The sequence below is a fragment of the Manis javanica genome, chromosome 3 (genome assembly GCF_040802235.1).
Source record: "Manis javanica isolate MJ-LG chromosome 3, MJ_LKY, whole genome shotgun sequence".
Classification (NCBI taxonomy): domain Eukaryota; kingdom Metazoa; phylum Chordata; class Mammalia; order Pholidota; family Manidae; genus Manis; species Manis javanica.
This window is the reverse complement of record NC_133158.1, coordinates 16,051,001-16,076,887: the sequence shown is the minus strand read 5'-3', so window position 1 is coordinate 16,076,887 and position 25,887 is coordinate 16,051,001. Positions and strand designations below refer to the sequence as shown.

General features: G+C 41.7%; 1 protein-coding gene and 1 long non-coding RNA gene across 4 annotated transcripts in view; one reads left to right on the top strand and one right to left on the bottom strand.

Annotated features, from left to right (window-relative positions):
* The window catches only part of TAFA4 (TAFA chemokine like family member 4), a 156,409-nt gene that overhangs the window by 89,463 nt on the left and 41,059 nt on the right, over nt 1–25,887 (top strand). The window lies entirely within an intron of this gene.
* LOC140848319 (uncharacterized) overlaps nt 856–25,887 on the bottom strand; it is a 134,305-nt gene continuing 109,273 nt past the window's right edge. The window contains exons 7-9 of the long non-coding RNA XR_012128958.1: nt 7,939–8,045; nt 4,183–4,279; nt 856–4,059 (exon numbers count right to left, since the gene is read on the bottom strand). This is a non-coding gene — a long non-coding RNA (uncharacterized lncRNA). The remainder of the gene's footprint in view (nt 4,060–4,182; nt 4,280–7,938; nt 8,046–25,887) is intronic.

Here is a 25,887-nt window from a genome sequence, read left to right as displayed (position 1 = left end):
AAACCTCAAAATCCCCCTCTATCATGCTGAAGATGATATTTTCAAACCCATTCGATTGTTTTGCCATTAATCATGGTTGGAAACACGGCTGGTGTGGTAGGCAGAATAATGGTTCCCCAAAGAGATCCACGTCCTCATTGTGGAGCCTGTGGATGTGTTGCTCTATCTGGCAGAAGGGACACCGCAGTTGTGGTTAAGTTAAGGTCCTGAGATCGGGAGATCGTCCTGGATGACTCAGGCCCGGGGGAATCACAAGGGCCCTGCGAGTGACTGTGTCAGAATCTGAAGGCCGTGCAGAGCTTGGAGCAATGTGACGCTGGCTCTGAAGGTGGAAGGGGTCATGAGCTGGGCGCCGTGGGCAGCTCGTAGGAGCTGGCGGAGGCATGGGATGCTTTTTCCCTTAGTGCTTTGAGAGGAGGGCGGCCCCACTGGCACTTGGATTTTAATCCAGTGGGACCCATTCTGGCCTCTGCAACAGTAAGATGATGTGTTACTTTCAGCCGCCATATTTGAGGTAATTTGTTACAGCAGTAATAGGAAACGTATATAGTAAGTATCCAAAAATGATCTGTGTGGCTGTTGTTTATTGAGTAGCTTAGAGCAGCCCTGAGCCTCCCTAGGTTTCTCATCTTCATGGTACTAAACCTGATCACTGAACACACTGCCGGGTTCTCTTCCTGGGCCATGGCTTCCCTGGCAGGGCATTACATAAACTGAACTGTTCTCACAGTTACATTTTTAATTAATCAGATAAAATCACTATTACAACAAAGGGCACCCATTGTATTGAAATACAGTTATCGAACATTGAAAAAAAATTTGCATTGAAAGGATATCTCAACTTTATTAACACATTAAAAAAATCCTGTGGCAGACCCAGTAACTGCTGTAATAGTCGAAGCAGTAATGAGCCGAAATGATACTTCACATCTACAACAACTTAAGTGTGAGATGAAAATATCCATGATTTCTTCTGGTGACAAAATCCAAGTACTGCTGAAACTATGGCATTTCATTGCCTATATTCATCATTCATAGAACTAGATTCATTTCAAGGTTAGTGGAATAAAGCTCTAAATTTTTTTCCCCAAGCAAGTTCACCTACCATATCTTCCCACCCCACAGATCTTTATTTGTTTTTTTTAATTGAAGTATAGTTGATATACAATATTATATTGATATCAGCTGTACAACATAGTGATTCAGCAATTATGTCCATTATGAAATGCTCACGGTGGTAAGTGTAGTTAAATCTGTTACCATATAAAGATATTACAGTATTATGGACTACATTCTCTATGCTGTACTTTCATCCCCATGACTGTTTTATAATTGGAATTTTGTACCTCTTTATCCTCTTCACCTATTTCTCCTATCCCCCCTCATCCCCTCCCCACCAGGCTCTAGTTCTGACTGTGGACCCCTTGGGGGCCTGAGGGCCTCAGGGATGAATCCCTGGGAGGGGGACTGTGAGAAGCCCACAAGGAGGTATGGTGAATCCTCAATATCCTAATTCTTGCGCTAAGCATAAGAGTACACACAGTCAGTGTACTCATTTCTGTAAGTCCTTGGACAATGAAGGGAAGAAGGTCTGTTAGGAAGAGGAAACGAATGCTCTGCTTTATTTGGAAAATGCCAAAGCCATTCTTGTACAAATCCTGGCTGAATTTATTTGGGCCTCACGGTTTACAGCATTATATGTAAACTATCTTCCTAAAAGAGAGAGAGGAGCTAGCAAAGAAACAGTTTTAGGCTGGTAGAGAGCTGAGAGTGAAATTAACTCCCTATCAGGAAAGCATTAAAATATAAAGCAATGAATAGTGTTACATGAATTCCAGTGAATTTTCCTCTTAGAGGTAATTTTGGTTAAATAACAATGGTTAGGAGAATTTTCTGAAGCATGAGTAAGAAGGTCTGGCAGATTACACTGACCACTGAGCAAAACACAACTGGGCTTCTATGAGAGGCCGTAGTATAGTAGCTTATTTGATAGCAGGTCAGATAACTTGTTTGATGAGAGTTTTAGGCTTAAATTGGCACATGGCTGTACACATAGTAGGCATGTTTGTTAAATGAATTTGAGTCAATAACATTTTACATCCTATTCATTTGGATTACATTTTTTTTTAAAGTCAGTATTTGTTCTCACCGGGTAATTTAGAAAGACAGCTGTGGCCTCCATAAGTAAACATGTAGCTCTTCCAGGCTGTCCACACCTGCCACATAATAAGAACGAGCATAATACATTTTTATTTGGTTAACATGAGACTCAATAGGATCACAAAATAATACCAGTAGGGCTTTTCTACAGGCAGTTTCCATCACAGATTTACTGGAGAAGCGCTCGCAAATATCTTTGTGAGTGATGGATTTGACAGCCATATCTTTAAATAGAAGACAGAGAGCAGTTAGGTACTTACCATGGTTTAAACATGTCAATATTTTCTCATTTTTCTTTTGGATAAAAAGTTATATATGGGCAGAACACCTGAATGAAGAACAGTTACTGGGAATATGCCCACCTGGTGTCACTCTTTGTGGCAAGGTTTAAAGTTCAGATTATTGCAAGCGGTGGTACCTGGAGGGCTCACATAATTCATAAAGCCTGTCATGCAGGATGTTTTCTCCTGGGGGGAAAATTTAAACAGGTTGTCTGCATGGTTCATAAATCTTCAGTCATCATATCTTACTGTTTGTTGCTCTGATGCTGTGTTTATTTTCTCAGTATTATTCCAACATCTCTGAGTTTATACCTGTTGCTCTGGAGGGGAAAATACGTTCCCACCCCAGGGCAAATAACCTTCGAAGCTGAAATCAGTCAAAGGGAGAAATAAAGTGGGAGAAACCTGTTTATTGCTTACAAGCAGTCGTCTACTTCTGCTCACCTGTGTCTCTCGCCACCTGGCTGCAAAAGGATCCCCCCCACCTCTCCGGTCCAGATTTGTCTTCATTCCCCCATGTAATCACCTGTTGATATGGAGATGGGCTACTTCCCTCCACCTCTTAGAAAAACACCGACTGATATGGAGATGCACTAAAGCCAGGAGAGAGATTCTGGAAGTATTGCAGTTTTACCCACAGTACCTAAATTAACAGCATGGTATATTTTGGCAGTGGTTCAAACATTATCGATTTCTGGCTATGTTTTTCAGCATCAGTGAACGTAAAAATGGCATCATTAATAGAATTGAAAAAAATCTTAATTTGTAAGTATCGACTGTTAAAACAACAGCACAGTCGTAAAATAATTTGCAGAATTGGCTTCTACAACATCAGAGTCTGTGGATGTCTGAATACTAGCTCAATTGGCACCTTTATGTGGCATAGCCTAAACAGTTTCTAGTTCCCCTGGCTCACCCACTTTAAAATGAAATTCTTCACATTGTTGGATCATGGAAGGCTTTCCTTGTTTCTAATTTTTAAATAGAGTGAGACTTTAATAATATTTCATAGCTCACTTACAAATTTGTATATTTCAAAAACTTCAAAAAATCCAACCCCATTATATTGGCAGGAAATTATATTCAAGACATTAATTCTAAGCTTCGTACTGTTACAGTGAACTTTAAATTCATGTCCAGGTTATTTCATTGAACTGGAATTTCATTGTATTGGTAAACTAAATTCACAAAGTAGCAATTCGAAAGAGACCATATGAATTCAAAGGATTCATGCTGATCAGCTGGGCTTCAGGATTTCGCCTTGTATGTTAAAATGTTCAAATCCACTACCATCATCCTATTATAATAGAGAACAGCCCATGGCTTATTGCTGAAACTTGTACTCGAGAGGTATGAAGGTGTGTATCCCTAGGAAGTGGTCACTAACTATTCAATTAGTGTAGATTTTAAGATTATTTGAGAATATTTGTTGCCCCTCCCCTTCCTGCTGCATTAACATCTTGTTTGGTCACATGGTTTGTTTTGGCCAATGAAATCTGAGAAGTGACACAGGCGCCTTCTGAGCAAAAGTTTCAGAGTTATTGCAGTCCTCATGTTCTCTTCTTTCTGTTGTGTTGAGCAGTAGTGTTCCAGAAGAAGGCTGTCCTACGTCTGTGTCCTAGAATGAAGGCAACACAGTGTCAGAGTATTGTTCATCTGCCTTGGGCATTTGACATAAGTGACAGTAAACCTTTGTAAGTCACTGAGATTGGGGGCTGTTTGTTGTCTTGGTGTAACTTACCATGTTCTGACTATTGTGCCATACTTAGTTGCTCCCTCTAGGTTTTTAGAGAAAGAAATCATCACTTCGGGCTTGTGTATATGGGATTTGAATCGAACTACAAGAGAAAATAACGGAGGTTATGGTTAGAGATGAGAACGGGCTTTGTCATAGGGTGATGAGAAAGGTCAAAGATGTAAAGATGGGATTTGGGACTGCTTGAGAGCTATTTAGGGAAGATTGGGATGGCTCACCCAGCAGGCTTGGTTGGACAATAAGTTATTTTGGGAAGGTAGTTTGCTTGTACTTTAAGGCAACTCGTTACTTTGGAAAGCTTTTGAATAAGATGATATATCATTTTATTAGTAATGATGCATTTTAGGACAACAGTTATGGCATCAGGATGGATAAGAGGGGGCATGAGACAGGGGAGAAGAGGTGTTTGCAGTGGCCTGATCTAGGTGGGAGTGCTGGGGGTCCAGGATCATCTGGAAGCTTCATTGGAAGAACCATTTTTAGGGGCTGGCTCATGGATGCGAATGACTCCACTTCTCCTGTATATGCCTTCTTATCTGTTCTGACTGGTCTCTTAACCCCTTTCTTTTCTACCCCAGTGGTTTTCAACCACATCAAACCCAACCCTCTTTGTTCTAACAAATACTCTGTAGCCCTTCATCATGTTACTTGCAGTTCTAAGCCAAAATTCACAATATAATCTACTTTTACACATACTTAAAAAAAAACAAAACACAACACTCCACTAGGATGTCTTACTAGAAAAGAGAAACAGAAAGGAAGTAAGTAATGTAGTAATTGTATAGTTCAATACATAAATGCTCAGGCAGAGACCACCTTGGGACCCAGTGACGTTTCAGATACTTTAACTCCTCTTAGAATCTCTGAATGCAGCAGCTTCTGATGCAGATCGGCCAAGGCTCTTAAATTGGAGAACTCAATACAGAGCAGCCTTGTGTAGGTGGTGGAACTGCCGGTCATGGTAAACTCTGAACAGAACAGAACAGTCCTCAGATTTACAGGGTAGTGCACTCCACCTTTATATGCAAAATAGTCAGGCTTTGAGCCCTGGTAATTCCAAACAGATTGTAGCTGCATGAATGTCCTGCAAGGTATTAAAACTCATGCAGAGCTCAAGAGAGTTCTTCATTGTGCAGGACTTCAGGAGCATTGCAGGACAGCAAGCACACTGTCCATCCACTTCTTGGGACAACCTGAAATGCCCCGTATGTTTCCAGAATGTTTCCCTGTGGTCAGTCTGGCTTGGTTTTGGAATTACTGCTCTTCCTCAATGTTTCTGCATGCTCATGGTTTCTGCTGCATCGTGACATCAGCTTGCATTTGCCTTAGCAAGTCCTCACTGTCCTCCTGTCTCAGGAGAAACATCATGAATTACCAGCTTGTGCCACCATTGCTAATGGCCTTCATCTCTTGACAGTCCCTAGTTCAAGTTCTAAGGGTAAGAGAAGATAAGCTCAACTTGGTGGTTTTTCACTTTAATGCCAGGCCTAAGGTCTTAGTCACTAGCCAGCCTATGGATTAACTGCCCTAGACCAGTCGGCTATCCCAAGTGAGGGGCAAAATCATGGAGAATTGAACATGAGCAGAGAGCTAGTACGCAGGCGTCCCGATTGGCATGTCTGATGTGAGCTTGGCTCTCGTCTGTCAGTAAAGCGTAAGTGCGTTGAGTCATCGGGACTTCATTTTGTCCACTTTCCTACTCCCAGGTCCTAGAGTAGCTTCTCAAACCTTCAGTAAATAACTAATGAATGAATAATGGTGATTTTGTATATCGTCAGTGTCTTGTATACACTTGACCGAGTCTTGGAAACAAAGCTTATATACTCTTGGCTAAGTCCTAGATGGTAAGCTTTTTTTTTTTTTTCATAATAATAGCTTAACCACAGCATATAGAATACATGGCATAAATATAGAACATAGAATGGCATGCTAAATGGCAAAGGCCTGCTTGTTCTTAGAAATGCCACTTGAATTAAAACATTTTTCTTGTTTTAATTTTTAAAGCAGACAATTTTGATGTGTGGAAACCAGTAGAAGTGTGTTCTACTCCTTCGTGAATTGTTTTTCTCCTCATGTAGAAAGAAAATACCATGTCACAGATGTCAGTGAAAGTGTATTCCTCTGTCCCCGATCACCAGGGCATAAACTATGAAGTAAAATACTGCCCAGGCCCCTGGCATAATTGTTTTCTTACAGTGCTCAAAATATTATCAAATGCTTAAAGCCACCAAATTCAAGACACTGTACTCAATTTGGTCTTTTGAGTTATTTCCTAATAGTTGTAAAACATTTCCCATGCAACTGATGCCATTTCTGTATTGACTTGTCCAGAGACCATGTACTTAGATGCCTTTGAAGTATAGCTTGGTGTTTCCTTAAAGGATTGAATTGAATTCATGGTGTTTCTTGGAGAAGTGGACTACACCTTATTTCCAATCATGGTTTAATTATATAAATAATATTTGAAAAAAAACCCCTCAGAAGTAAAGATCCTTGAAGGCTCTGAGCTTCTTGAGGGCAGGAACCTTACTTGCTTGAGCGTGAGAGATACGATGAGTCATTTCCCTCTTTTTTCCCACTTTACTGAACCTATAGACTTAGGAGGCAGAGAAGAATCAAAGCATCAGCTTTATGTCTGGCAAAACTGGATTAGAGAATGAGGCTCAGACCTCCTGCCCAGCTGGGCTTCTCGATACTTCCCTCCCCACCCTGAGCTTCCTCCGTGGGTCTCACACGGGGCAGAAGTCACCCAGTGACCCACATGCACCGTCATGGCGGGGGCATAGCCTTCGTCCTGCTGCTGGAATGCACGAGAGCCGTATCAACAGAACAAGTGTGAACAAATCAGCCTTGCCCGGAACAGAATTATGGGCCAGCGGTGTGGGCCTGTCACCATTTCACCAGTCAGATCAATTACTCCTCCTCCCATGCGGAGGAAGTGTGAGAAGGCCACAGTTTCCAACCAATTTTATAGGAACACAGGGAGAAGAGTATTGTTCTCTCTAAATTATTCCTCTCTGTACCTCTGATTATCTAGCACAGGACACAATAGGCATTAGCAGATGGATGGCTCTCACGTGTATGTATTCATTGAAGCCTGGTAACTGTACAGTATTGTGACTATAGCTGCATTAGGTACAAAATGAGCTATCTTTGTAATTCAGCAATGAAGAGAATTTTCAGTAAAGATCTTTTGGGATGGCATTTCAGGTACTCAGAAGAGAACAAGAACAGTCATAGTATCTAGAAAAGGGTGGAGAGTTATACTTAAGCTAATGCAAACCATCCCATTGGAGTTCGCCTTTGCACGGTACTGCTTTTGATCATAATCGTAGGCTTGGCTTTTGACAGCAAGGTTCCAAAGAGGAAAGCCCTTGAAGTTCTGTTTCAAGTTCAATATTGTGAAAATGTGGTAATTTACTTGCAAGAAAGGCTACCTTCCTTGCCATGTAACCTTTTAAAAATGGGGTTGCTATATGTGTTAGTGTGGTGTGACACAGCTAGGTGATAGTTCGGATGTTCTACCATACTTAGACCTTTTACTGTCTGGGGAAAGGATTCTCATTCCTGTGTATGTGCCACACGGTGCTCTGTACTCTGTGTGGTTCAACAGTGTTGTGTCTTGGCTGCTTTTCAATGCACAGTACTTCTAGGGCTTACATATTTATGATAACTTCAGGCCATCTGCTGCTCGACTAACCATCAGAATGAGAACAGTTTTCAACTTAAAGGCATACTCACCACAGCAAAGCACTTTCCACAGTATTTATCTTCAGGGACACTCGGTTTTGTTGTTCTAAATTCATGAGTTATTACTTGCTGCTTTTTTTCGCTAAGAATTACCCCTCCTGCCATAACAAAAGAAAGAAGGGAGGAAGGGTGGATGGGTCGGAGGGAAGGAGGGAAGGATGAGGGAAGGAGGGAAAGAAAAGAAGGAAAATCAGCCTGGTGCCTTTTATTTCTGGGCCAATGTTCAGGGCTCTAAACATGACAAAGAATCATTGTGACCTTCTGATTTAGCATGTAAATCAGGATGCTTGAAGCAGAAGGCTCCATATTTTCTTCCAGTTCATGTGTAATGCCAACAGATTGGTATGAATCAAAATGGAATACTTAGAGGCAGATACCATTTATAAAATGTCAATTAAGGAACGCAGAACTGCATATAAAAGTTAGTTAACTGGTGACGTCAATTAGAATAGTTTTCTCTATTGCTTAATACCGCTACGACCATTTTGCACCAGAGTAAAAACATAATGTAGCTTCCATCCTGTTACCTGGAAGGACCTTGTGAACATAGGTTTACATCAATCAATATTCCCTCAGTTTGTTTACCAGCAAAAATCCCTGAAGATCCCAGGGGTTGGTTTGCATTTTGTAACAATATACACTGCAGATTCCTGGAGCTCCAAGAAAAAAACTATATGGGATTTTGTGTAAAGAATTTGAATGATTAGGGGACCAGTTCAAAATTCATATCATGGGCTTTTCTTCCCACCTATCAATAGGCTTTCTTAATTATCTAGATCAGACACTGGCCAAGTAAGGCCATTGAGCTACATCTGGCCCACTTCTTTTTGTAGGGCCCATGAGCTAAGAATTCTCTCTACATTTTAAAATGGTCCCATGTTAAATGATTATTTAAGCATTGACAGCGGAGCCTTTATTCTGCCACTTGACCTTCGAGACTAAAACATTTACTGTTTGGTCTTTTATGAAAATGTTTGCTAGCCTCTGATCTACGTTACGGTAATAAGACTTTTCCTAGTAATTGCTGGGATAGATATGTGGTAGGTAAAAAAAAAAAGTCTTTCTGCGCCATCATTATGTTCGAGTTAATGCATATTTGCAGCAAGTAGAGCTCCACAGCTGGTTCTGTGGGTGGAGAAGCCGTGAGAACGACAGAGCTTCTTAATCCTCACTTTTCACATAAGCCATTGAGCCACAGTCGTTGCCCAGGCTGGACTGGTATATTCCCCCGCAAAGCCTGCAGGAGAATTCACGGGGATTCCAGGACACGTTCATGGCTGTAAGGTGATAGCTGTTTGGGCAAAGAAAATAAAACTGATGCATCAGCAACAGAGCAGTTCTAACTAGAATTATGGACAAGAGGGACATGGGGTGAGTTTCACTTGGAAATGTACATGCATAGCACATGAACACAATATTGATTTAATCTCCTATCTCCATAAAAATAAAACTAGTGACCATGGCACAAGGGTGAGCTTTCTGGAACTTTAATCCAGAACGGGTCTGGCTGCGAAACTCTGGGGTCTTGAGGGAGCGGTCATGCATGTGAATGGTGGGCCCTTTCCTACCAGACAGCTGTGGCCACTGGGCATCTGAGAGCCCGTAAGCTGTTTAACTTTGCAGGGGTGGTATCTGCTCTTGTCCACACAGGTCACCTTTGGTGACAGAGCTGATGTCCCAACCTTTTTTTTTTTTTATAGCTTTGCCCTCTCCTTAGCCTTATTTTCAATTCCACGTCTCACTAATGATGATTCCAACTCATTTCTCCACATGCTTCGGTTCTCATTAAATTTGTGGACTGCGCAACCTGGCAGAAGAACTTGCTATTCTTTCTCCCTTTAAGTTTTGGCAAGCTTTCAAATGCACCTTAATGAGATGTTTCAAAAGCAGGCCCATCCCTCAGTGCTGGGCCCAGGAGAGCCGAGCAGCAGGTGTGGTGCACATGCTGGAGGTGAGTGTGCGCTGGGGGGCAGAAGCTCCCGTCTTCCGAGTTTGGGCAGGCTGCCTAGGCACTCAGCGGCTCCTTCTTTTTCCCTACAAGCAAAACTGGGGAGGGGGGCGCTGAACAAGATCTACTCCCTGTTTCCTTCTGTTTTGAAAAGCGTGATTCTGTAAGTAACACTAGCAGAGAGTATCTATAAGGAAATTGGCTTTATACCACATACTTAAACACTAAAGTACTACCAAAAATAGCGCACATGTATCCTCTCACAGTTCTGGAGGCGAGAAGTCATGATATCAAGGTTCTGGGAGGGCCAGTTCCTTCACTGGAGAATCCATTTCTTTGTCCTTCCCAGCTCCAGACGATGTCTTCATCCTCTGGCACATTAGCTCTCATCTCTGTGCCTTTTCTCTCCTCCTGTCACATTGCCTTCCCTTGGACTCAGAGCTGCCTGCTTCCCTCTTTTAGGGACGCTTCTGATCACAATGGGCCCACCAGAGTTATCCAGAATAATTTCCCCATTTAAGATCCTTGACTTACACCTGCAGAGTCCATTTGTCAGGTCAGGCAATGTATCCCAGGCTCAGAGTGTCTGGACGTGGACATCTTGGGGTGTGTACCTGTGGAGGAAGTGGCTTTGCTCTACCACTTAGCTCTGTACGTGCTCCTTGTCAAAAACACTTTGATGGTTCCCTCTTGCCTAGAAAGCATTTTCATGATGTGTCTTTTCTTTTTCTTTTAAATAAAACAAACAAGGATTTTAATAAAACAGATGGCAGTTTTCCTTTTCACCCTAATGGCTGGGAAGCTCAGTGGCATTGGAACTTAATTACAATAATAAGCATGTTGAAATTTAAATGTGCATATTTTATTATTTTCCTTGGTCTTATTTTGTATAACTTAATTTTGCTAGTTTTGCTTTTGTGAAAAAGGCAGCTTCTAATTTTATTCTGGATATAGATTTTTTTTTCCAGCAGTGAGTAGCGCCCCCACATTCTTCCTGGAAGTAGTGAAGTGTTTGAACCCTATAATGAGGCCTCTGTTCCTCTACAATTCGGCTGATTTTTCTTTTTCAGCTTCATCCCCTAATCACTGGCCTGTAAACCCCCTGTAACTAGCATGTGGTTTATTTAGGTCAGCAGCTTTTGTAAATTTGCTCATATCAGTTCTTATTTTACTGAGATCTCTTTCCAAGTGGCAGAAATGTATCCAATTTATCTCAGGCCAAAGGAGAATATCGTGGCTATGGTGAAGGTACAGCTTGCCCTGGTTATAGCTTCATGGAGTTTCAAACAATAGCCCCAGGATTCAATTTTTTTCCCCCTACCTTTGCCTTTGTTTTCCTCTGGATTTAATTTTTGTTTTTTGGGATTTTTTTTGGTCCAGTGTGATGGCAGGATGGTGGCAGTAGCTCAGGCTTTGCATCCTTTTGAGTTTCAGTGAAATGGGTTTGTTCAGCGATGAACTCATCTGCTGGATTTAAGACAGGTTTCTCGCGACCTGGGCCAGCTTGGGACTCATCACTAAGCTAGTTCCAGTGACCAGGGCAAATGCAAGGCATTGACACCTTAGTTAGTATCATAGTTAGTGTCTGTGACTGGACCTGGAAAGCAGGACCCCGCTGAACCACAAGATTTGAGGGTCTTTGACTAGAGGAAAATGAGGCTGTTCCCAGCAGTGAGGGCAGTGTGTGTCGGGTAGCCCAAAGCTAACAGCTCTTGAAACCTGTCCCCTTCTAGGATGCATTCTTCCCCCTGTTATTAGTTAATATCTGCATCTATTTCTTAATGTCTCATTAAAATTTTTACATTTTTTCTGAGTCCTTCCTGTAGTCATCCCTGCACGAAATGTTCTCTAATTTATCTGATTATCTGTGAAATTTATCCTTTCATTTAGCAAATATTTGAAATACATTCATCTCTCAGAGCCTGTGTGCTGAGCACAGAAGCGCTGACCATTTCCTCCTCCGGAGGATTGATAATGTACAGGGGAGGCTGGTGTTCCACAGGCCATTGCGGGTATGAGGGATGTTACAGATAGATATGTGATGGGAACGTTTAGTCTGGAGATTCAGAAGGGCTTCCACGAGGAAGTGTAACTTAATGTGAATCCTGGAATTATCTAGACACAGGTGGGGAGAATTCTGGGTAAGGTGTACCGCTGGAAGGAGGAGATTCCCTGCCCAGGGCAGGTTCTCTGTGAATTTGGTGGGACTGAAGGAAGGCAAGGGCTCAGAAGCTGGGAATGAAAGGACTTCTTCTCAGGGCTCAGCCTCTCCCCCCTCGCACCAGCTGCTCCCTCTAGCACCACTTGGGACTTCCTGGAGCACAGCGCCCGAGCTGTCTCTCTCCTGGCTGCACTCCTGCTCTGAACCCAAGCTGTGTGGCTCTCTCTCCCTGCTCTGCTTGGCCACACTTCTACACTGGGAGGAGCTCTGTGGGTGGGTCCCTGGTGACTGGCGGGCACCTGACCAATTACTGAGAACAGAGGGGAGGAATGGGTGCTTCCTCCCTACCTCTACCCTGGACCAGCAGTCCTGTGACTGCAAACATGCTCTTACTGTATACACAGTGGGAGATATTAAGGCCAGGTGGGAATCCTGGTCAGAAAGTTCCATTTTCCCCACAAATTGCATACTGTAAATAGAGAAGAGTAGAAAGGCCCAGAAACTTACACACCAGGGGTTTCCAACTTATGTGTCTAGGAGAATGGATAATGGAAAGAAATGGGCCAACGTTAGAGCAACACTGGGTGGCCGGAGGTGTGGTTCAAAGGGCTCAAGTCCTTTTCCAGTGGCTTTGCTTTCTCAGCTTCAATCCAGGATGCTAGCTACATCTTCTGACTTTTCAGGAGTTTTCCATTTTGTATTTTCCAATTAAAAAAAAATTGGGCAACTGATTAAAATTTAAAAACATTCTATAGATAAAACAACATTCTGTGGGTAAAAGTGATCTGTGCCTAGTCTGGGACTTGTGCTATACACGATATGTTCAGGGAGTTAAGAATTATAATGCTCAAGAAACTCTTATTTGTAATTTCTGGAATTGGGGCTTCGTTATCCCGATTTTTAACCAGTGTTTCGTGTGATTCTTAGGCCAGTGTTTTCAAGCCCACAGGTTAAGAAACACCATAAAGGGAAATGATTTTAGAGCTTGAAAAGGAAAGAGAAGTAGAGTCTAGTGCTACAGGCCCTGTAGGACATGGCAAGTACTTTGACTTTTACCCAGCATTTAATGGGAAATCATTAACCTTTTAAGGAGGCAGGAGCGAATGTTATGCCAGAGAGGGCTCTGTACGTGAAAGCTGGTTGTTTATTTCTGAGGACTTTTACAAGTTGTTGTTAAACCATTGGCAAATCTGACTATTTATACCATGGAAATTGGCAGATGCCACAAATAACTCTTCCTGCCCTAGAGATGGTTGTCAAACCCCACACACCACTGAGCATGTTCATCAAATACATATACGGTATATTGCTGGTTTGCAAGCTCCTTGGTAGCTTTCCATTTGTAATCTGAAACTGGCCCATGCAGGGAGGGCAGGGAGAGATGGAAGACAGACGGTGGCCCCTCCAGATTGGTAGGTGGCAGGTTTAATAAACAAGGGAACTTGTTTAGGAAGCTTGTCTTGGGTGCAGGACAAGTAGATCTACACACCTGCCCACCAAATCTGAAAAGCTTATGTAGAGGTCTTAACTCAGCTCAGTCGCATATCCTATCCAGACAGAGTAACACCACATCACTACCTCAAGGCTGTATCCTTGCAGCAGCCGCTAGGAGCCAGGAACACAAGCAGAACCCACGTTCCAGAGTTGCGGGAGGGAGTGCGGAGCCTCAGGTCACTGGGGTCCAGCTCACGGGTCAACTGGTGGTCATGTCCTCTCAGTGACCTTCTCAAACATATATACATATACGTATACACATACATACATACATATGTGTGTGTACATGGTTGGAAATTGGAAATTTCATGTAAATGTAATCTCTGCTCACTCTACAAATATTATATGGCAAATGATTTCATCACTGAACAGTTATTTAGTAAAAATCTTCTGTTATGGCAAAAAATATATATATATTACATAATAAAAATATATATAAAAACATGTAACACACCCTGCATTGTGGAGAGTGGATTGTAGGAGACAAGAGAGGAGACGACCTGTTATAATAGTTGGGTGAGAATTTATGGTGGCCGAGCAAGAAATGAGTAAGTGGATGTATAAACTTTTGCTTTCAAAACATCTGGCTTAAAACAACATTTTTGGGGTTTGCGAATCTTCTTGGCGGTTCTCTTGGTTTGAGCTAGACTCAGCTGATTTCAACGGGGCTTGTCCATGGTCACTTAGCAGATCAGCCTGGGGCTGAGTAATCAGGACTGTGTCAGTTACAGGGGTGAGGTTGGCTGGGTGATGAGGTGACCGGGCTTGTTCACTTGGCAACCAGGTTAAAAGAGCAGCAAGAAGCCTCACCCTAGTGTGCGAGCACTTTTCAAATATTTGCAAATGCCCTGTCAGCCCAGGTAAATCAAAAGTCCTCTCAGTGACCTTCTCAAACATATATACATATATGTACACACATACATACATACATATGATTCAGCGCTAAAAAGACCCTCCTCTTGATGGGAGAAGCTGCAGAGTCGCATCATAAGGGCGCAGATGAGAGGGAGGGAGGAGTTTGTGGCCAGTTTTGCATTCCACCCTGGTGATTCATGAGCTAGCCGGGAGACCGTTTTGCCAGGAGTGTTGGTGATGGACTGACTGTGTGAGGAGATGGGGAAGGAAGAGTGAAGAGCGATCTGTAATTTAAATGTGTGTATAATCTGTTCCCAACCAGAACATAAAAGCAGGACAGAGAGTGTAGTCAAGCCCAAGAGACTATTACCCAACCGCTTCGGCAACGTATTTGTTGCCCAGTTAAGTGAAATCATTCTCTCCTTAATTTGCCACCTGCCTCAGTTTGGCCAAGTCATGGCACCAAGTTTTGTCACACATGGATTGTCATCTCATGTTCTTCATTTCCTTCCAAATAAACTTTGCTCAAAATTCCCCTGTCTCAGAGAGACCTAACTGAAAATAAAATTCGCACACCTGGTTCTTTCTGCCGCCACTCGTTCAACGGCCTTGTATATTGGGACCTGCTCCTGGGCCTGGGTCCTTTGTGTGCATATAGGTCAGAATGGTTTGTAAGTCGGCCAACAACATACAGTGTCATAAGGTTTACTGTTAACTCTCAGATTCCTCCAGCGAACGAGAGAAAAGATTGTATGCCTGACGGCTGGGGACCAGGTCTTTATTGCTTACAGCTGTATCCCCGGTGCTCGCATGGTGTGTGACGCACAGTAGGCTTCAGATACCTATTCGGTGAAAGAGGGAGCCTTTGGAATTTATTCTGCAGTTCATAGACTTATATATCTAGCTTTAGCTCCTTAAAACAGAGGTGCAAAACACACCAGAAAAGCAGCCTTCCCGGAACCCTGAGGCCACGTCTTTCAGTTCCTTGCTCTAATTTCTCAGTAAACTCCATATCTGGAGAAGCCCTTTGGCTGGAAAAGCATGTTGCATGCTTATTCTTAATGTTACCTGCAGTTCTGTCCAAATCACTTTAAAAATCCAAGTATGTTTTTAAATGCTACTAAAGCAATTAGAGCACTGTGTGTTTAATTTTTCAAAATCAGTTATGATTTTGCTATTGAACCATAAAGGTGACTCAAAGCAGAGCTTCGGGTTAGACTTGATAGCTGCTGGCAGAGCACATTTTTTTTTTCATTTGTATCTACACTTGGTTCTGCAATGGCTGTGCTGGTTTTTTTTTCCTCTGTCATTGACAGTCAGTTCCTACTTTCTTTGCCTTAGTGGTAAGTGGTTGGTTATTAGAAATAATAAGAGAAGCATAATTGTTGGCTCACATTCGATAATGGGGGGTGACATCATGTTTATGAGGTGTGGACTCCACATATCTACCCTCTACCCCAGTGACTGACAAAGGACATCTTCTCGGCTGTCAGGTGTTGGTCTCTGCGGCAGGCCTAAGCTGTTCACTATTGAGATCAATACACAGTGTGGGATTTTAAAAGAAATAGCAGAAAGGAAGGCACCAGGGAAATTGGGAAGAAGTGATAGGGGAGGGTTAAGGTGGTGGCAGAGCTGACCAGCGGTCAGTCGGGGGCATCTACAGGACAGAGCTGTCCCTTTATTTAACTGAGAGTGAGGGTCTGTAAGGTCCTGCTATGCTGCATTGTAGTAATTCATATTTAACATGAGTAAAACACAGAGATCTTTATATACCATACGGCTTTTAGAATACAAGAGAAGAAATGAAAATAGGGTATAAACAACCTTCCCCCATCAATCAGCGATTAGTTTTCCAGAAAGAGAAAAAGTGGAGTGGGGAAAAGTGACATAAATTAATTGGTGTCATCTCTCCTTAGCTTGTATTTATGGACAGTGATTCCTTATAACACAAACTGTGCATTTTCATCAATGGCAAAATGAATGGTCGTATGCCTACCAAAGCTTGGTAGAAGATACTAGAATTTGCAAGAAAACCTTTTATTCCAGAGAAAACATGAAAAAATAAAGGTTGCACAGGTCAGGATCCTTGCTGCTCCTCAGGGAATAAAAGGTGTTTATGTCCCATTGATTCTGACAACCTGCCCACTTTTAAATGAGTCATCGGGGATGGGGTATAAAGTGGATCAGCTTCGCAATCCCAGTGTCTTGACACATTTTTTGATTATGCCATTAAACACAGTAAGGCTACATCTTGAGATATTTTATAGATGGGCAGGTAAAGAGATGGCATTTTCTGAATTTCACTGTATCTCATTTGGAATCCCTCTTTATGTGCCTACATTTGATTCATTGTTACAGAGTGAATTAAACTTGCATGTTTGATGCAGTTTTTAAAATCCATAACTCAAGCCTAGCAATAAAAAAATGGCAGCTCCCTTTTTTGAAGAACTGGCTCAAAGTCTCACTCATTCCTTTTGCAACAGATTGTAATTGTAACCATCCTTGAAGTTCAGCTGACTGTTCCAGGAGAGCCGTGGTTCATGCTAAATGTTTGTAATGTTCCCCTGTTCAAATGTAAGCTCAAAATTAAAATGCCATTTTTGCTATTTGGCTTTATGACTAATCATTGCATAAGTGGCAGCTGGATTTCCGACTTGGGCTCCATAGCTATGAACCACCAAATAGGATTGCTTTTCTGAAACCGTTTGCTAAAACCAAACCCTGAGACGAATTACAAGCAAGAAGTTAAAACAGAGGGTATTTGTCAGTAGAGCAATGATCAGCTGGGTGCAGTTATTGGCCCTATATTCTCTTAAATATGCAATCTTCTTAGTGGAATTTAAAAACAGTAGCCCATTCTCTTTTTTTATTTATAAATATTGGGGTCATGCCAGTGGACTGTCTTCTTTTTCTGAGTTGAGTCAGATCTCATTTGAAGATCTATCTCCCAGTGTGGGATTTGGGTAATGTCGGTTTCTACTTTCCTGAAATCAGAGAGCGATTAACTGCCTGTATTTGCCTGCCAGAGTTGAGATGCTTTGAGGAGTCAAGAATAATAAAAGCAGAAATATAGGAAAAGTGTAATCCCACTATTAAGAGACAGTATAACCTTTTGATCTCACAGAAGCTCTAGTGCAGCTGTTCGGGGATAATGAAGAGAATGAGGAGGCTCTTTACCTGTGGGTAGACGGCCATCAATTTAATAGAAATATGAAAATATCAAGCTCATTTCATCTTAGTGTCAGACATTCTGCTGGAATGTCAGATGAAAGGTCTCAGTCTCATTAAGAAGGGAAGCAAAATTGTATCTTCAGACACATCGTGTTTGTAATATGTGGCATTCTTTTAATCTAGTTAATTTGAAAACACCTTAGATGAAAATTGCTGTTGAGGGAAGGAAAATAATTACAAATGACATGGGCAACTTTAGAGCAGTTTGGGAACCTGGGAAATTTTCATCAGTCAAAACAGGACAAGAGGCAGAAAAAAATCAAATCTGATTTTTTTTTTTCCTGAAACTTTGAGAGCTTTGAGGGGATTATCTTTGGGATATGAGCGCATCATATTTTGAATTTGAAATAAGGAGAGAATGTTATCCTGGTGTTAGAAAAAGTCCTTCATTCTACCGTTTCTTGTAGAGGTCAGCAAACTTTGCTGCATGCTAGGATCAGCAGGGGAGGTTTTAAAAATGCCGATGCCCTGGCCATATCTCAGGCCATATTTGAGATTTCACTCCTCTCTCTTCTAAAAAATTCCCTTGACTCAGCATTGGAGAAAATTATTGTGAATGAATGAGTTCTTATATTAATTGTAGCTAATGTTCTAAGCCAAAAAATAGAAATAAAATTAATAATTGATAATTTCCCTCACTAATTATACTTACGGTTTTTTTTTTCTTGTCCAGTAACCTCTTATGTTTAGTAAGGACCATTTGATCATTTGGTATGAGTGCAGCATTTCATTTTATGAGTGAAATCAGCTTGCAAGGATGGATGTTCGTGGCTTGTTTTAAGAAAAATTAAGATGTTTGATAACTAGAATCCAGACAGTTAATGAAAACCATTGGTAGGTCATTAAATATAGAAAGTACTATGACTTTTCTGCAAATCTCAGGGTTTTGTTAGAACGTGAATCTGTGCCTTGGAGTAAAGGGGTGTGATTGTCAGGAGGGATTGTAAGCTGGTAGCCGTGGGCCATGTTTGGCCCAAATCTCCGCTGTGTTTAGCCTGTAGAGTGTTTCAGTGTCTGGGAATATCACACCAAATACTAATTTCTAGTTTCTAACACAAGGTTAGCATGTCTTGTGCTGAGAAGCTACTGTTGCCCCAGACAGACACAGAGCTTCCCTTTGTTTTTATGCTGCTTCTCCCACCTACACTTTCACACTTGAGATGCCTGCATCATACAAGGGAGTGAGGCAGGAAGTGGTTTATTTGGGGGCAGGTGGGTGTCTGGTCCTTCTTAGGGAAACAACGCCTTGTATTTTCTTGTTTCCCCCTCCCCCTTTCCAATGATCTCGTGCTCCAAAGAGAAGTATCATCCTTTGTATTAGTTTCCTAGGGCCACCATGACAAATTACCAATGAATGGCTTAACACAACAGAACTTTATTCTCTCAGTTATGGAGGCTGGAAGTCTGAAATCAACCTGTTGAAGGGCCACGCTGCCCCTGAAGGTTCTATAGGAGAGACTCCTTCCTGCTTCCTCCAGCTTCTGGGAGCCCAGGCATCCCTTGGCTTGCTGTTGAAGTGCCTTAGTCCATGCCTGTGTCGTCACGCTCTGTGTATCTCTATCTTCACATGGTGTTTTCTCTTCTATATATCTAATGTAGTCATACTACATTACATTTCATTTTAACTTGTATCTGCAAAGACCTTTCCAAGTAAGGTCACATTCATAGGTACTGGGGGTTAGGACTTCAGCATAATCCTTTTGGGGGGTACCATTCAACCCCCAACACTTGCATTGAACAGAGAGCAGGACCAGTGTGATTGAGGGCTTTGCACCATGTGTAGTCAGGTGATTGGGGTGGAGGCCTTTTGTGGACCATGTAGCCTAAGATCTGCCCACAGTAAGATGATTACAGACACAGTGACTTATTTTAGTTCTTCACCATGTTCCTTCATCTGTCGTTCATGGGTCTCTGTAAGCATCTCCACTTGTGCATGTCTGCCTTATCCCTCCACTGAGCCACTGTGTACCTTGGAGGTTGCCATAAATACTTCAAAAGGAAGTTAATATGCTTATTTTAAGTGGACACTGATGCCAGAGAGCCAAAAATTACCAAAGCAGGGTTCTTGAGGCTTCCTTCCTTCCTTCTTCCTTCATTAGTGGTGCGGTGGTGCAAAAGGTGCATGAGACCATTTAAATGTTTCAGTGCTTTTGACTCATTTTCTCCCTACCTTGCACCAAGTGTGCAGATCCAATAGTTTCAGGCATTTTGCTTATTACTGTGGCATTGTAGCAGTTTGCTTCTTAGTTGCGACGCTTCTGAAATCTTTTCTAATTCGAGTTCATTTGTACTATTAACTCAGAGGATACCTATCTCCATATGAATGTGACATTGACCTTCCCCTTGAGAATTTACTGTGTAATGAAAGTCACCTGAGTATAGTCAGCATGGTCCTTTTCCTCAGCACAGGAAGGGTTCTTATGATTTTGGTAAATCATGAGCGTACCCATTTTATCCAACTGGAAAATCTCTGTCTTAATTAGTATGTTTAGACCATTTACATTTATTGAAAGATATGTACTTATTGCCATTGCAGGCTTTAGATTCATGGTTACCAAAGGTTCAGGGTTAGCTTCTTTAGTATCTTACTGTCTAACTTAACTCCCTTATTGAGCTATTATAAACATGGTCTGATGATTCTTTATTTCTCTCCCTTCTTATTCCTCCTCCTCCATTCTTTATATGTTGTTTTATTCTGTGCTCTTTTGTGCTTCCTTTAACTGCTTTTGTGGGTAGTTGATTTTATTTTTTGCCTTTAGTTAGTATTTGGTTGGTCTGCTTTCTTTGCTGTGATTTTATTTTCTCTGGTGACATCTATTTAGTCTTAGGAGTGCTCCCTCTAGAACAGTCCTGCTAAAATACCCTGTAGAGGTGGTTTGTGGGAGGCAAAGTCTTTCAACTTTTGCTTGTCTGGGAATTGTTTAATCCCTCCTTCATATTTAAATGATAATAGTGCTTGATACAGTATTCTCGGTTTGAGGCCCTTCTGTTTCATTGCATTAAATATATCATGTCATTCTCTTCTGGCCTGTAGGGTTTCTGTTGAGAAGTCTGATGATAGCCTGATGGGTTTTCCTTTGTAGGTGACCCTTTTCCTCTCTCTGGCTGCCTTTAAAATTCTGTCTTTGTCCTTGATCTTTGCCATTTTAATTATTATGTGTCTTGGTGTTGTCCTCCTTGGGTCCTTTCTGTTGGGAGTTCTGTATGCTTCCATGGTCTGATCGATTATTTCCTCCCCCAATTTGGGGAAGTTTTCAGCAATTATTTCTTCAAATACACTTTCTATCCCTTTTTCTCTCTCTTCTTCTGGTACCCCTATAATGCGGATATTGTTCCTTTTGGATTGGTCACACAGTTCTCTTAATATTGTTTCATTCCTGGAGATCCTTTTAGCTCTCTCTGCGTCAGCTTCTGTGCGTTCCTGTTCTCTGGTTTCTAGTCCTTTAATGGCCTCTTGCATCTCGTTCATTCTGCTTTTAAGTCCTTCCAGAGATTGTTTTATTTCTGTATTCTCCCTTCTTAGCTCTTGCATATTTCTCTGAAGATCCATCAGCATGGTTATGACCTTTATTTTGGATTCTTTTTCAGGGAGACTGGTTAGGTCTATCTCCTCTGGGGTTGTCTCTGCTAGTCTGGTCTGGATCAAATTCTTCTGCCTTTTCATGGTGATGGAGGTAGTTGCGGGGAGCTGGTGCATGTGTCAGCTGGGAGAACGTCCCTTCTTGCTAGTTGTGGCCTTCCTCTCCTGGGAGAACAGCAACCCCTAGCGGCTTGTGCTGGGCAGCTGCGCACAGATGGGGCCTCTGATTCTTGCCCGGCTGCTGTGGAAGAAGCTCGCCTGGTTGCTGTGGGAGTGGCCACTGCTGCTATGGCGGAGTCGCGCCAGAGGGGGAACAGGCGGGAGGCTGTTTATCACAGTGAGGGGCCTCCAAGCTGTGCTGCCGCCCAGGGGGTTGGGGCGCCCGGAGTTCCCCGGGATTCCCAGTTACTGGGCTGATTGCGCCGAGGCGCTTCTGTCCAGCTGTGGGGTCCTTGTCCCTTTAAGATTTTCAAAGGGCACTTGCTTTTCTTTTGTTCCAGGGGTGCCAGCTGCAGGGATCTGCTCACAGGTCTTACTGTCCTGTTTCCCTAGTTTCCAGCACCCCACGCACTATGTGTCTGTGCTCCGGTGTAGATGGCTAGGGCTGGGTGTTTAGCAGTCCTGGGCTCCCTCTCCCTCTCTGCTCCGACTCCTCCTGCTGGGAGCTGGAGTGTGGGGTGCTCGGGTCCCGCCGGGCCGCGGCTTGTATTTTACCCCCTTCGTGAGGTGCTGGGTTCTCGCAGGTGTAGATGTAGCCTGGCTGTTGTCCTGTATCTTCTGGTCTCTCTTTTCGGAATAGTTGTATTTGTTGTATTTTCAAAAATATGTATGGGTTTGGGAGGAAATTTCTGCTGCTCTGCTCATGCCGCCATCTTGGCTCTGCCCTCAAATCACTAGAGCATATACATTTAATGTAATTTAGATACATTTGGACTTAGATGTATTGATTTATAATTTTTCCATTTGTCACCTCTTGGTTTGTCCCCTTGCCTTTTGAGTTGAGTAAATTTAAATATTCTATTTTACTTAATCTATTGGCTTTTTGGCTTTATCTCTTTGTATTATTTTTTTAGTGGTTGTTGAGTGGCTTAAAATGTACTTATCTAATCCATCACAATCTACTTGAGAGTTAATATTTTGATACATTGAGCAAAATGTAGAAGCCTTACAAACATATAGTTCCCTGTATCTTCATTCCTGTCAAATGTATTATATCTATAGACATTGAAAACCCCACCAGAAGTTATAATTTTTGTTTTCAACAGTCATACCTATTTTTAAAAAATATAAGAGGAGGAAAATAGACTATATGTACCTAGTTGTTTACCATTAACATCGCTCTTCCTTCATGGATACAGTTCTGGAATTCCTTGTAAAACAATTTACTTTCAGCCTGAAGAATATCCTTTAACATTTCTTTTAGGGCTACTGAAAATTGTACTCTCACTTTGGAGGTGTGAGGTCAACACGGTTTCAATAATGTGTGTGTGTGCTGATGTGTGCTTTTCTTTTGTTTTCTAATGAGAAGCAAAGTAAATTTATTCAATGGCTATTTGTTTGGTGTCTACTATGTGCCAGACACTGATAAGCATCATACAATTGATGACAGCAGTAGACAAAACAAAAAAAATATTTGCCTCTTGAGGCCTCATATGTGGAGTAAACAGACAGTAAATAAGCAGGTAAATGATGGTATGTCAGATGTTGTGAATTTTATGGGGAAGAATAAGGCCAGGTTCAGAGGTGGACTTTTAAATTGGGTGGCCAGGCTGATATCTCTGATAAGGGAATGCAGTAGTAAAGGCTTGAACCAGGTGAAAGAGCTAGCCCTAGGGATGTCTGGGGAAAGAATGTTCCAGGTGATGAAATAGCAAGTGCAAATGTCCTGAGGTAGAAGGTCACTGGCATATTTTAAGAGCAGCAAGGAGGCCAGTGTGGTCAGGGTAGTGAGGAAGAAGGATGGTTAGGAGTGTGGCCAGATAGGTGAGGTTGGAACTACAGACGTGCTGGTGGGAAAGAGCAGCCATTTATAGCACCACTGCCTGAGATTTATGTAGGGAGAGCTGTGTTTTATTTTTGAATTTTCACTCTTCTGGGGCTATAACAGGGGTCAAAAAAGCCTTACACACCTAAGGCTTGTCTCTAATTGAAATATGCAAATGTAGGCCTCGTGTTACAATCTTTCGATATTACCAGACAAGCTAGAGACATACACTGAGTTACATCTCTTACAACTAAAACACTACATTTTTTTAGGAGCCATGAGCCAAACACAGCATTCGTGGGCTGAAATCAGGTTGCAAGTTGCCTGTTTTTGAGTGCTGGCCTAGAAGTTTGTTTCCAATGAGCAGCATGATTCCATCCCTCTTTAAAGAGAAACAATAGTTTGTTTGCTGATTGCTTCATATCTTATTTGTGCTCCTATGCCCTCTTTTCTTTAATGTTGTAGACAAGAACTGTGTACCACAGTGAACAACCTAGTTAAAACTATTTTATTTGCAGGTATTGCTGGCTGTAGTATGGATTAGATGTGACCTGATAGGGTGAGTCATGGGACTCTGGTTTGTAAGTGGCTCAAGGACAAGTCCCGTGATGCCCCTGGGCATCTGCCTTCTGCCCTTCTTTCCTCTTTACATGGCAGACTTTGGACATTCATCTGACTTTATTGCCTGAGAGGTTTATTATACTTAGCACAGCTTTCTCCACAGCCTGGTGAGATAATTATGATTGTTATCTTCTCCTTATCTTCCCCCTCTCTCCCTTTTATGAGATGAAAACCTCTGGTATAAATATGTGATGGTAAGGGCTTGTGCTTTTTCTTCTTCTCAGTCTAATGGATGAACAGCTGGGAGTTAATGAGCTTTTAATAGCAAGTGTAGGGGGTTAGTTTGTTGCAATTTTGGTCTCCTCTGAATACTCTGAGGTCTAGTTGTTTTTCTATTTCCTCTTAACATTAGCTTTATTGATACCTGCAAACACCTGTTTAAAATTCACTCAGCATGGAAGAACATATTTCTCTTTGGATCACCTTGGCTTCAACTGATTCTCCTTTAATATTGAGGTTTTTATTTTCATTTTTTAGGACCTCAAATGTTATATAGATTGCATTTTTAATTAGTGTGGAAGTTTTTTTAAAAAGGCTTTGGCATGAGCAGTTGTGTATTTTTCTTGACCCTTTAAAATTTGTTGACCTTAAAGGCAAAACAAGACAAAGCCTTCTTCCACTAACACATTTTATAGCAATGTTCTTAGCCTTTATTTCTCATTTATCTTTTCCCCCCTAAATTAAATTTTCGTTAGATTCATCCATTGTAAATTCTGGATTATAAGATTATTTTCTATGGCAAAAAAAAATTGTAATCATGATTAGTAATAATATGTAACTTTGATGCGGTTATGTCTCATTCTGTAAAACTTTTCATACCATTTTCATGCATTTTTATTTTCTCAGTATTCACAACTACTTTCTGTGATGAGCTGGACAAGTATTGTTACCATTTTACAAAGTTGCAAACCGAGGTATAGTACATTAGTCAAGGTTAAATGGTTATAAAGGCTCATACATGTACATGGTACAATTTGAAGCAGTACAAAGGATATACACAGATTTCCCTACCTAGAGGTAACCATGCTTACCCATTTTACTATATGTCTTTGTAGCTCTGGGAGTAAGGGGGTTCCCTGCCTGGGACAAGTTCCGTATGAATCCGAGAAAACCAAAGGAAGACCAGGGAATGGGCAGATTGGGAGGAAGGGTTTTATTGCTGACAGCTCAGTCTCTCCCTGAGCTCCACTAGCCACACACCCCTTGGTCCCTGCTGCCCCAATGTGCACTTGCTTCCCCTGCCCACCCCTTCTGGAAGGAGCTCCATGGGCACCAGACCAATTACATACCAGGAATGGAGGGGATGAGAGAATGGCCATTTTCTCTGCCCCCCTTGTCCCAGCCATGGCCCACTGATATGCAGATGGGCCCTTATCTGAATATCACTGTGAAAGCCAGGTAGAAATTCTGGGTGAAAACTTCCATTTACGCCAGTCTTCCAGTATTATCCATGCATGTTGAAACTTTGTCTACTTTTTTTTTTTTTAAACACAAGAAGAGAATGCTTTCCATACTGTCCTGCAACGTGCTCTATTTATTTAGCTCTATAGGTGGAAATTGAACACATGTTATAGTAGGCCCTGCAGATCTTCCTTCTATATCTGGGTACTTCGTAGTTTATTTAACCAGTCCCATATGGATGGACATTTAGGTTGTTTCCAATTTGTTTTTTGGTACTGACGAGACTTGTACATAATCTTTGTGTACATATTGCAAATATGCCTATTCCTAGACAAATATACGAATTCCTGGAAGTAGAATTGCTGAGTTATTGAATATATATATTTAAAAATTTTATGCATATTTCTAAAAGTGTCCTAATATTTTATTTACAGAGTAGAACAATTTACATGAAAGATTGTGCCTTCCCTCACAAGGTTCTAATACTTTAAATCATGAAGCTTTCTTAAATTGCCAGTCTTAGTTGTTATAATTTGCATTTCTCTAGTTATTAGTGAGGTTGAACATCTTTTCATACAGTTATAAGCAGTTTGTATTTCATTTCCAGTTCTTCATTTGTGATTCTTTGGATTCACAACAATCATTTGTTGATATTAACAGCTCTT